We start from the raw sequence: 8,990 nt of genomic DNA, 5'->3' as shown, positions 1-8,990 counted from the left end.
GGTAGTCCTGTATGTAGTTGACAGGGTTAGATCTGAGTGTGAGGGAGTGGAGTGTGCTGGTTCCCAGAGCCCCCAGTCCCCTCAGTGTGGAGATGCCGTTCTCAGAGAGACACAGGTGCTCCACGGCCGGGAGCTTTGGCAGCTGACGTATACATGTCAGGTGGTTACGATGCAGATTCAGGCTTCGGCACCTACACAGTAAAAAAGGGGGTGTAAAAATTACAKTGTTGACTTATTTTAACCCAGGATGAGTATTTTCAACATTATGAGGAGTCAATGAGCTCTTAGTGTCGGAATTTTAACACCATTTTGAGTCAAATTAACTCTGAAAGTGTGACATTACCTGTAGAGTAACTTTAACACTATGTGGACTGGCACCAAATGTTATCTGAAACAGTGTTGAATTCAACTCTATAGGAGTTAAATTCACACTTTTATTTTTACTGTGTAGAGGAAAGAGGACAGAAGTACGGTTGTCACTAAATGAAGTGAAGAGTTGTATTGTGGCTAGTGTWGTAACTTGCAGGCGTATATTGATGCTTTGTATGTAGTGTAGTATAATGGCAGGCATATAGATGGGCATTGTGGGTAGTGTAGTACCTTGGCAGGCATATAGAACTCAGGTCTGTGAGGGAGTTATTGATCAGCTGGAGTCTCTCCACTCGGATCAGCCTCCTCAGGATCCGACGGAAGTTTTCCTGCTGAAACAGATCTCCCAAGTCCTGATAGGACAGATTCAGCTCCTGGGAATACCAGGACCACAGGGAGAGGTTACTCAGGTGTGTGTCCACACACACACACACACACACACACACACACACACACACACACACACACAGGCACACACACAACACAGGCACACACACACACACACACACACACACACAACACACACACACACCACACACACACACACACACACACACACACACCACACACAACACACACAACACACACACACACAGCACACCACACACACAGCACACACAGCACACACACACAGGCACACACACACAGGCACTTATACACATGCTTATACCACACACATAGTACAGTATGTCTCTGAGTTGTAACTCACCACACAATTCTCCCAGTTCTCTTGAAGCCTCCTCCCACCTCTGCCCTTCCTCCTCTCTCCTCTTCCTCCTTCCCCTTTCCAAGGGGATGTCGTCCTTTCTCAGAAAGAGGTCCTCCACTGACGGCGCCTGGATGATACAATGATGATGACAGCAGTTACTTATGAACTGAGATGAGAGCAAAATAAAAAATTATTAAAAGGTCAAAGGTTGCAAGGTGGTGACCTCTCTGACCTTCTCTGACCCTGGGACAGGAGAGCTGGTCTCCTTTGACATCACTCTCCTCAAGCCGCTGCCACGACACAACCTGAACCGGCTGGACGGCAGCTGAAAAACGAGAGGAGAGAGGAGGAAGAGAGAGAGATGAGGAAGAGGAGAAGGAGAGATGAATAAGAGGAGAAGAGGAAGAGGAGAAGAGAGGATGAAGAGCAAGGGGTTTTAAGGATTGTTTTTCAGACTGGATCTGAATATGAGAGCCTTGATTGGGGTGCTCTGTGACCCTCATCCCTGTCTCTGCCTCCTCACCTGGGCTTTGACTGTGACTATAACCCCCCCCCCCCCACCTAGCCACGTGGGGGACTAGACCATGCTTGGTGACCCTGACATCAGAACCAGCCTTGGAGCCTGTGCTCCCATGTCACAAACAGAGTGACTCATCTATAGCATTCTAGACAAGCCCTGACCCCTCTGTGTTGGCAGGTAGGAACTGGATAGGTGTGAGCAATACAGTGATGGCAGCGCCTAGGTTTCAAATGGAAGGGCTAGGGGTGAGGGCTGTTTTCAGAACAGACAGTATTGGACCAGTCTGTTGCAGGATGAGAGGGGCATGTTGTGGGGGGAGGAGTTTTGTAATGGGGTGTCAGAAGATAGGAGGGTACAAGGCGAGGACGGAGGAACTGGAGGTGAGAATGTGAGTAAAGAGTGACACTCACAGGGGTTTTGACGATTCCGGAATCTGGACTCTGGTCCACGGAGAGGGGTGTGTGTGTGACGCTGATTTCAGAATACTGGGAGGAGTGGGATTTGGGAAAACTGCACTGCTTGTGTTCACACCTGAGGAACTGGGAGAGAGGGAAACAACACACCTGAGGAACTGGGAGAGAGGGACAAACAACACACCTGAGGAACTGGGAGAGAGGGACAACAAACACCTGAGGAACTGGGAGAAGGGGACAACAACACACCTGAGGAACTGGGAGAAACAACACACCTGAGGAACTGGGAGAGAGGGACAACAACACACCTGAGGAACTGGGAGAGAGGGGACAAACACCTGAGGAATGGGAGAGAGGGACAACAACACACCTGAGGAACTGGGAGAGAGGGACAACAACACACCTGAGGAACTGGGAGAGAGGGACAACAACACACCTGAGGAACTGGGAGAGAGGGACAACACACCTGAGGAACTGGGAAGAAGGACAACAACACACCTAGGAACTGGAGAGAGGGACAACAACACACCTGAGGAACTGGGAGAGAGGGACAACAACAACACCTGAGGAACTGGAGAGAGGGACAACAACACACCTGAGGAACTGGGAGAGAGGGACAACAAACACACCTGAGGAACTGGGAGAGAGGGACAACAAACACACCTGAGGAACTGGGAGAGAGGGACAAACACACCTGAGAACTGGAGAGAAGGGGACAACAACACACCTGGGAACTGGGAGAGAAGGACAACCAACACACCTGAGAGAACTGGAGAAGAGGGACAACAACACACCTGAGGAACTGGAGTATGAGACAACAACCACACCTGAGGAACTGGGAAGAGAGGACAACAACAAACACACCTGAGAACTGGGAAGAGGTGACAACACACCTGAGGAACCTGGGAGAGGGGAACAACAATCACACCTGAGAACTGGAGAGAGGGAACAACACACCTGAAGGAACTGGGGAAGAAGCCCGGCAACAACACACCTGAGGAACTGGAAGAGGGGGACAACAACACACTGAGGAAAATGGGAGATGAGCGACAACAACACACCTGAGGAACTGGGAGAGGGATCAAACAACACACCTGAGAACTGGAGAAGGACAAAAACACAACCTGAGGAACTGGGAGAAGGGACAAAACAACACACCTGAGGAAACTGGGAGAGAGGGAACAACAACCACACCTGAGAACTGGGAGAGAGGACAACACACCTGAGGAACTGGGAGAGAAGGACAACAACGACACCTGAACGGGAGAGAGGACAACAACACACCTGAGGAACTGGAGAGAGGGACAACAACACACCTAGGAACTGGGAGAGAGGGACAACAACACACCTGAGGAACTGGAAGAGAGAGGACAACAACACACCTGAGGAACTGGAGAGAGAAGGACAACAAACACACCTGAGAACTGGAGGAGAGGACAACAACACACCTGAGGAACTGGGAAGAGAGGGACAACAACTACACCTGAGGAACTGGGGAGAGAGGGACAACAACACACTCTGGGGAACTGGAGAGAGGACAACCACACCTGGGAAACTGGAAGAGAAGGACAAAAACACACCTGGGGAACTGGGAGAGAGGACAACAACACACCTGAGGAACTTGGAGAAGGGACAACAACAACAACCTAGGAACTGGGAGGAGGGACAACAACACACCTGAGGAACTGGAGAAGGGACAAACAACACACCTGAGGAACTGGGAGAGAGGGACAACAACACACCTGAGGAACTGGGAGAGAGGGACAAACACACCTGAGGAAACTGGGAGAGAGGGGACAACAACACACCTGAGGGAACTGGGAAGAGAGGACAAACACACTGAGGAACTGGGAGAGAGCGGACAACAAGGAGTTTTGAGGTGAAGATGTAGGAAGGAGTTGAGTGCGATGAAAGTGAGAAGGAAAAGGGAGGAGAGGGTAGGAGGAGTGTTTAAACAGAGCGCAGCGGAAGAGGAGAAAGCGAGAGGGAAAATAAATTGCCACAGCTTCAGAGCCGAAAGGAAAAATGTAAATAAATAAATAATGTAAGGCCAAATTAAAACCCAAATGAAAAGAGCTGTGAAAATCATCATAAACCTAGGCCTAAATATAACATATTCTTCTCTTCAGGCCTGTGTTTTCTATCATAGGCCTAAATATAACATATTCTTCTCTTCAGGCCTGTGTTGTCTATCATAGGCCTAAAGCCTCGGAGAATTCTGTCTGTTTCTGTCGCCCATTCTTCAAGGAGGCTGGTTGAAATGGAACTCCTCACGTACATCCACATTGCTGAAACCCTGACACGCAGCCGCCCGGTTTCGGTTACCGTGAACTCTGCCTTGCGCACCGGATTAGAGCCGTCGCCATAACAGCGGATACCTGACCAGGTGTCATTAGTTAATAATAGCTGCATAAAAGGAACCTGGATAGTAATGTTTTCATAATTATKATCGTCTATTTTCGTGTAAAGTATTAATAATTGTGAGATTTTGGGGGGATTTTATMATCTACACATTGTCTATACTATATAACCTATGGGCTTGTTGCATGGAAAAATAACCATGKGCATAAATAATGCAGCCTAGGCTAATGAAATTCTGAAGAATTCTAAATCATACCAAATAACCAAATAATGCATTTTGCTTGTTAAGCGTACAKTTGTAAAGTTTTCCAACTTGAAGCACTGCTCAATGAAGGATGACAACACAAAGCTATTAAATGACCTCTTTTACCTACCTTTCTGACATCTCCCAAAGTTATACCAAATTTCCTTGGCCTTTAGCGCGTAATGAACGGAGCGTAGTCGTACAACCCTGTGGTTTCCCATGGGAGCGAAATGCCCTGTTAGACCGGAGGTAACGACTGCTCCGGTGTCTGGATGCATACAGAGACTAGCTTCGGTGTTGCACTCGTGTAGCGGGCAGAGGCAGGTCAACGGGGGCAGGTGCACATTGCTTGGCAACGCGGTGATTACGGTGCAGGTTGTGTCATAGTTATCTCTGTGTCTCACAGGCAGGGGGGGGAGTGAACAGGGGTACTTTAGATTCCAGTACATAAAGACAAATACACTAGGCCAGGCTAGCAGCGGTAGAAATGATCAAATACGTAAGTGTTAAAAGCATTCGGACTCTTATTTATTTGACCAGGACATTCTCAGTTAGCCTTCATACACTAGCCACACATTGAGAGTAACACTAAAATAAATAGATTTTTGGGGGTTTGTAACATTACTGCAGGAATATCTTGTCTGTTTGTAGTGACTCGGCCTATGAGTTGTCACGTGGTCATATTTTGATTGAGTAGCATTCCTTCAATAAATAAACAAGAATGTTATTGATTTATGTTAAACACAAAGGTGATCATTCTTATTTCGTGTTATTGCATCCTTTGAATRCAGGAATTAGCTGTTTTGTTTTGTAGGAGAAAACCATAAAATACACTGTAAGAGAGTGAGAGATTCATGTCACATTCCCATAAACACGATTGAGTTTGAGCGCAAAGGAAATCAGTCTCTGCGCGTGGAAGCGAATGAAGTATTTACCGCTTTCGTTCTGGTGCACGACCTCCTACAACCTTCGATTCAATGAACTGCTGGGTCATGCGCATGCTGATCAATCATCCCCTGGCACCGTATGTGCTGCACGGTGGTGCACATTCTTGGACCTGAATACCAAATTAAAAGATATTTGGGAAGAAAGCTGTTTCGTATCCCACTCGCTGATACCCTGTGACTGAACAGACTGGCTAGGCCATCTCAGACATTGACCTCTCAATAGAGAATGTCAATAGCCTATAAACCCCTCCTCTGGGCAGGGGGTGTCCCCATAGCGGGATGTAGAGGTTCTAAGGGTGATCCAGCACCCCCTGAAAGAAACAGATTTTTTTAAAGCACAAAAGTAGTGCACTGGACCTTTAATAGTCCTGTATTAACAGACCTATGTAGACGTCTGTAACACTGGACCTTTATTAGTCCTGTATTAACAGACCTATATAGACGTCTGTAACACTGGGCCTTTACTAGTCCTGTATTAACAGACCTATATAGACGTCTGTTACACTGGGCTTTTACTAGTCCTGTATTACTAGTCCTGTATTAACAGACCTATATAGGCGTCTGTAACACTGGACCTTTACTAGTCCTGTATTAACAGACCTATATAGACGTCTGTTACACTGGGCCTTTACTAGTCCTGTATTAACAGACCGATATAGACGTCTGTAACACTGGACCTTTAATAGTCCTGTATTAACAGACCTATATAGATGTCTGTAACGCTGGGCCTTTACTAGTCCTGTATTAACAGACCTATATAGACATCTGCAGCACAGCCCCCCCCAAAAAAAATCTACTTCCCACAGCTGAGTGTGCCTACATTGTTCTGTAATTATATGGTTATTCTGCATTCAGCTTCCTTTCCATCATCTGCAATGAGGGGGAGGAGACGAGTTTAGCCTCTGAGATGCAGCCTCATTCCCTAGTCTTGTCTGTCCTCCAGTGTGTCCTTGACTACTTCTGTGACCAGATCTCTCTCCCTCTCCATGCCAAATGATGGCTTTATCCTGGCCAAAAATAATATTGCTCAGATTTGGCCTAGGTCAACTCTTTTCTGGCTGCTGTGGTATTTCAATGAGGTATAGTGATGTATCCAGAGGGCTTGTCAAGGTCATTTCCTGTCTTAACTTGACAATACTCTGTTATATGGCCATTTACCTCAGACGGTCATCATTAGAAATGATGTGATTATTAATACAGTACACTGTTGTATGTACAGCGTTACTACACTGGTATAAGAGGTACTTAATGTAAAGTAGTTTTACCAAATACAATTATATACAAAAAGACATCAGACAATTGTAACTGGAACACATGATATTTATTTCAGTAAAAGAGTGAATATAGCTGGTCTCCAAATCCACCTGCACRCCTCTTCTCAAGAGCAAACTGTTTTACACAACCTGTTCAACTGTCTTCAAAAGCCTCCACTAAATCAACAACTCATAAGGCATGTTAGTTCATCAGTATTTTAGCAAGGTACTTCTAGCATGGGGGGGGGGGGGACTGAAATAGAATTACTAAGATTCTGTGTGATTACATACATATACATATATATATATAATCTGCACAATTTTTTATTTTATTTTTGCAATAAATATCTAGTCTTATATATAACCCAGTAGTAAATGTAGAGGAATATAATGGCGTTGATTTGGGAGACACCTGAAACGACAGAGCATGTGTGTGTGAGGATAGTGAAATTAAAGGGGCAGGATGTCTAATGGCTGTCTACTGATCCAACAGACGATAGAAACCATTTTACTTTTCTTTATATATATTTACATCTCTCCCTCTCTCTTACCACGTGGTTAAAGCTTACAGTCACATTATATGTATATATCAATATATATCAAATAGAATATAGAATATAGAATATAGAATAGGAATCATGTATATTCTCGATAAGAGTATAAAAACACAGCCGACGATGGGGAGAGGAAAGGTTGCGTTTATGGCGTAGTTTTGCCTGGATCTGATTGGCTTTGAGCATATGACCTCATAGCAGGATAGCAGCACACTGGAATCCCATTGGTCGTCGTCATAGTTACATGGAGTCATTGTCGTAGTCGGTAGGCTCAATGACCTCTGGTGTCATAACCCTGCCCATGAACAGGATAGAACCTGGCGGGGAAGACACTAGGGTCAGACACATACTGTACATAATCAGACAGAGACAAACAGAGGGACGGACAGACGGACAGTGTAACACACACCTGTCCTGCGGTTTCTGATGATGAAGAAGAAGGGGTGATCCGCCATGACCTGAGGGTACAGAACCAGAGTCCTGGTGAGAGCTATCATTCCTACAGGGAGAGAGAGAGAACATTCAACACACGGGGAGAATCTCAGTTGCATACTTCTCTCTCCTTTCTCCTCGCCTCCTTCTCAAAACCCATTAGATGAGAAAGCCAGAGGTCCCGCCCCTCTGACCTTCTCCTCCAATGGGTTTTGAGAAGGAGCCGAGGAGCGAGGATTCTACTAGTGACATTTAAATCTACTGACACTGAACAGTCAGCAGGAGGGGGCACTGTTTATATACCATCCATATTGAAGACAACACACTACTGCAGTGGGAAGACAACACACTACTGCAGTGGGAAGACAACACATTACTGCAGTGGGAAGACAACACAGTACTGCAGTGGGAAGACAACACAGAACTGCAGTGGGAAGACAACACACTACTGCAGTGGGAAGACAACACAACGTTCCAGGGAAACAACACAGTTACTGCAGTGGGAAGACAACACAGTACTGCAGTGGAAGACAACACATTACTGCAGTGGGAAACAACACATTACTGCAGGAAGACAACACAGTACTGCAGTGGGAAGACAACACATACTGCAGTGGGAAGACAACACATTACGCAGTGGGAAGACAACACATTACTGCAGTGGGAAGACAACACAGTACTGCAGGGGGAAGACAAACAACATTACTTGCAGTGGGAAGACAACACAGTACTGCAGTGGGAAGACAACACAGTACTGCATTGGGAAGACAATACAGGAATGATTCTGACAGAGATTGACAAGAACAATAGAAAAGAGACTGGGGTCTAATAGGTGGAGAGAGGGATAGAGAGAGGGATAGAGAGAGGTATAGAGAGAGGTATAGAGAGAAAGAGAGATAGAGAGACATAGTGAGGGGGATAGAGAGAAAGAGAGATAGAGAGAGAGACTGGGGACTAATAGGTGTAGAGAGGGATAGAGAGAGGGATAGAGAGAGAGACATAGTGAGAGGGATAGAGAGCGAGACTGGGGACTAATAGGTGGAGAGAAAGATAGAGAGAGGGATAAATAAGAGAGAAAGAGATAGAGAGTGATAGAAGATAAAGAAGAGAGAGAGGGTTAGAGGAGAGGGAAAAGAGCCTGGCGGACTACATCATGGAGAGAAGATAATCTCTCTCTGTGTGTGTGTG

General features: G+C 46.0%; 3 long non-coding RNA genes across 3 annotated transcripts; all 3 read right to left on the bottom strand.

The window, feature by feature from the left end:
• Positions 1-6: 6 nt before the first annotated feature.
• On the bottom strand, positions 7-5,503 carry LOC112079656 (uncharacterized). The gene is made up of 6 exons (XR_002896009.2): positions 4,747-5,503; positions 2,009-2,137; positions 1,302-1,403; positions 1,079-1,195; positions 601-743; positions 7-191 (listed from the first exon to the last, which is right to left on the bottom strand). It is a non-coding gene; the product is annotated as an uncharacterized lncRNA (long non-coding RNA).
• Positions 2,165-3,378, bottom strand: LOC139027263 (uncharacterized). Its single transcript, XR_011479336.1, has 3 exons — positions 3,328-3,378; positions 2,541-2,640; positions 2,165-2,477 (listed from the first exon to the last, which is right to left on the bottom strand). It is a non-coding gene; the product is annotated as an uncharacterized lncRNA (long non-coding RNA).
• A 1,662-nt stretch (positions 5,504-7,165) lies between the features above and the next one.
• On the bottom strand, positions 7,166-7,871 carry LOC112079655 (uncharacterized). Its single transcript, XR_002896008.2, has 2 exons — positions 7,780-7,871; positions 7,166-7,687 (listed from the first exon to the last, which is right to left on the bottom strand). It is a non-coding gene; the product is annotated as an uncharacterized lncRNA (long non-coding RNA).
• Between the last annotated feature and the right edge of the window lie 1,119 nt (positions 7,872-8,990).

This window comes from Salvelinus sp. IW2-2015, unplaced genomic scaffold (assembly GCF_002910315.2).
Source record: "Salvelinus sp. IW2-2015 unplaced genomic scaffold, ASM291031v2 Un_scaffold8882, whole genome shotgun sequence".
In the NCBI taxonomy this organism is placed as follows: Eukaryota; Metazoa; Chordata; class Actinopteri; order Salmoniformes; family Salmonidae; genus Salvelinus; species Salvelinus sp. IW2-2015.
The sequence above is the reverse complement of the archived record's forward strand: the minus strand, read 5'-3'. Positions and strand labels throughout refer to the sequence as shown.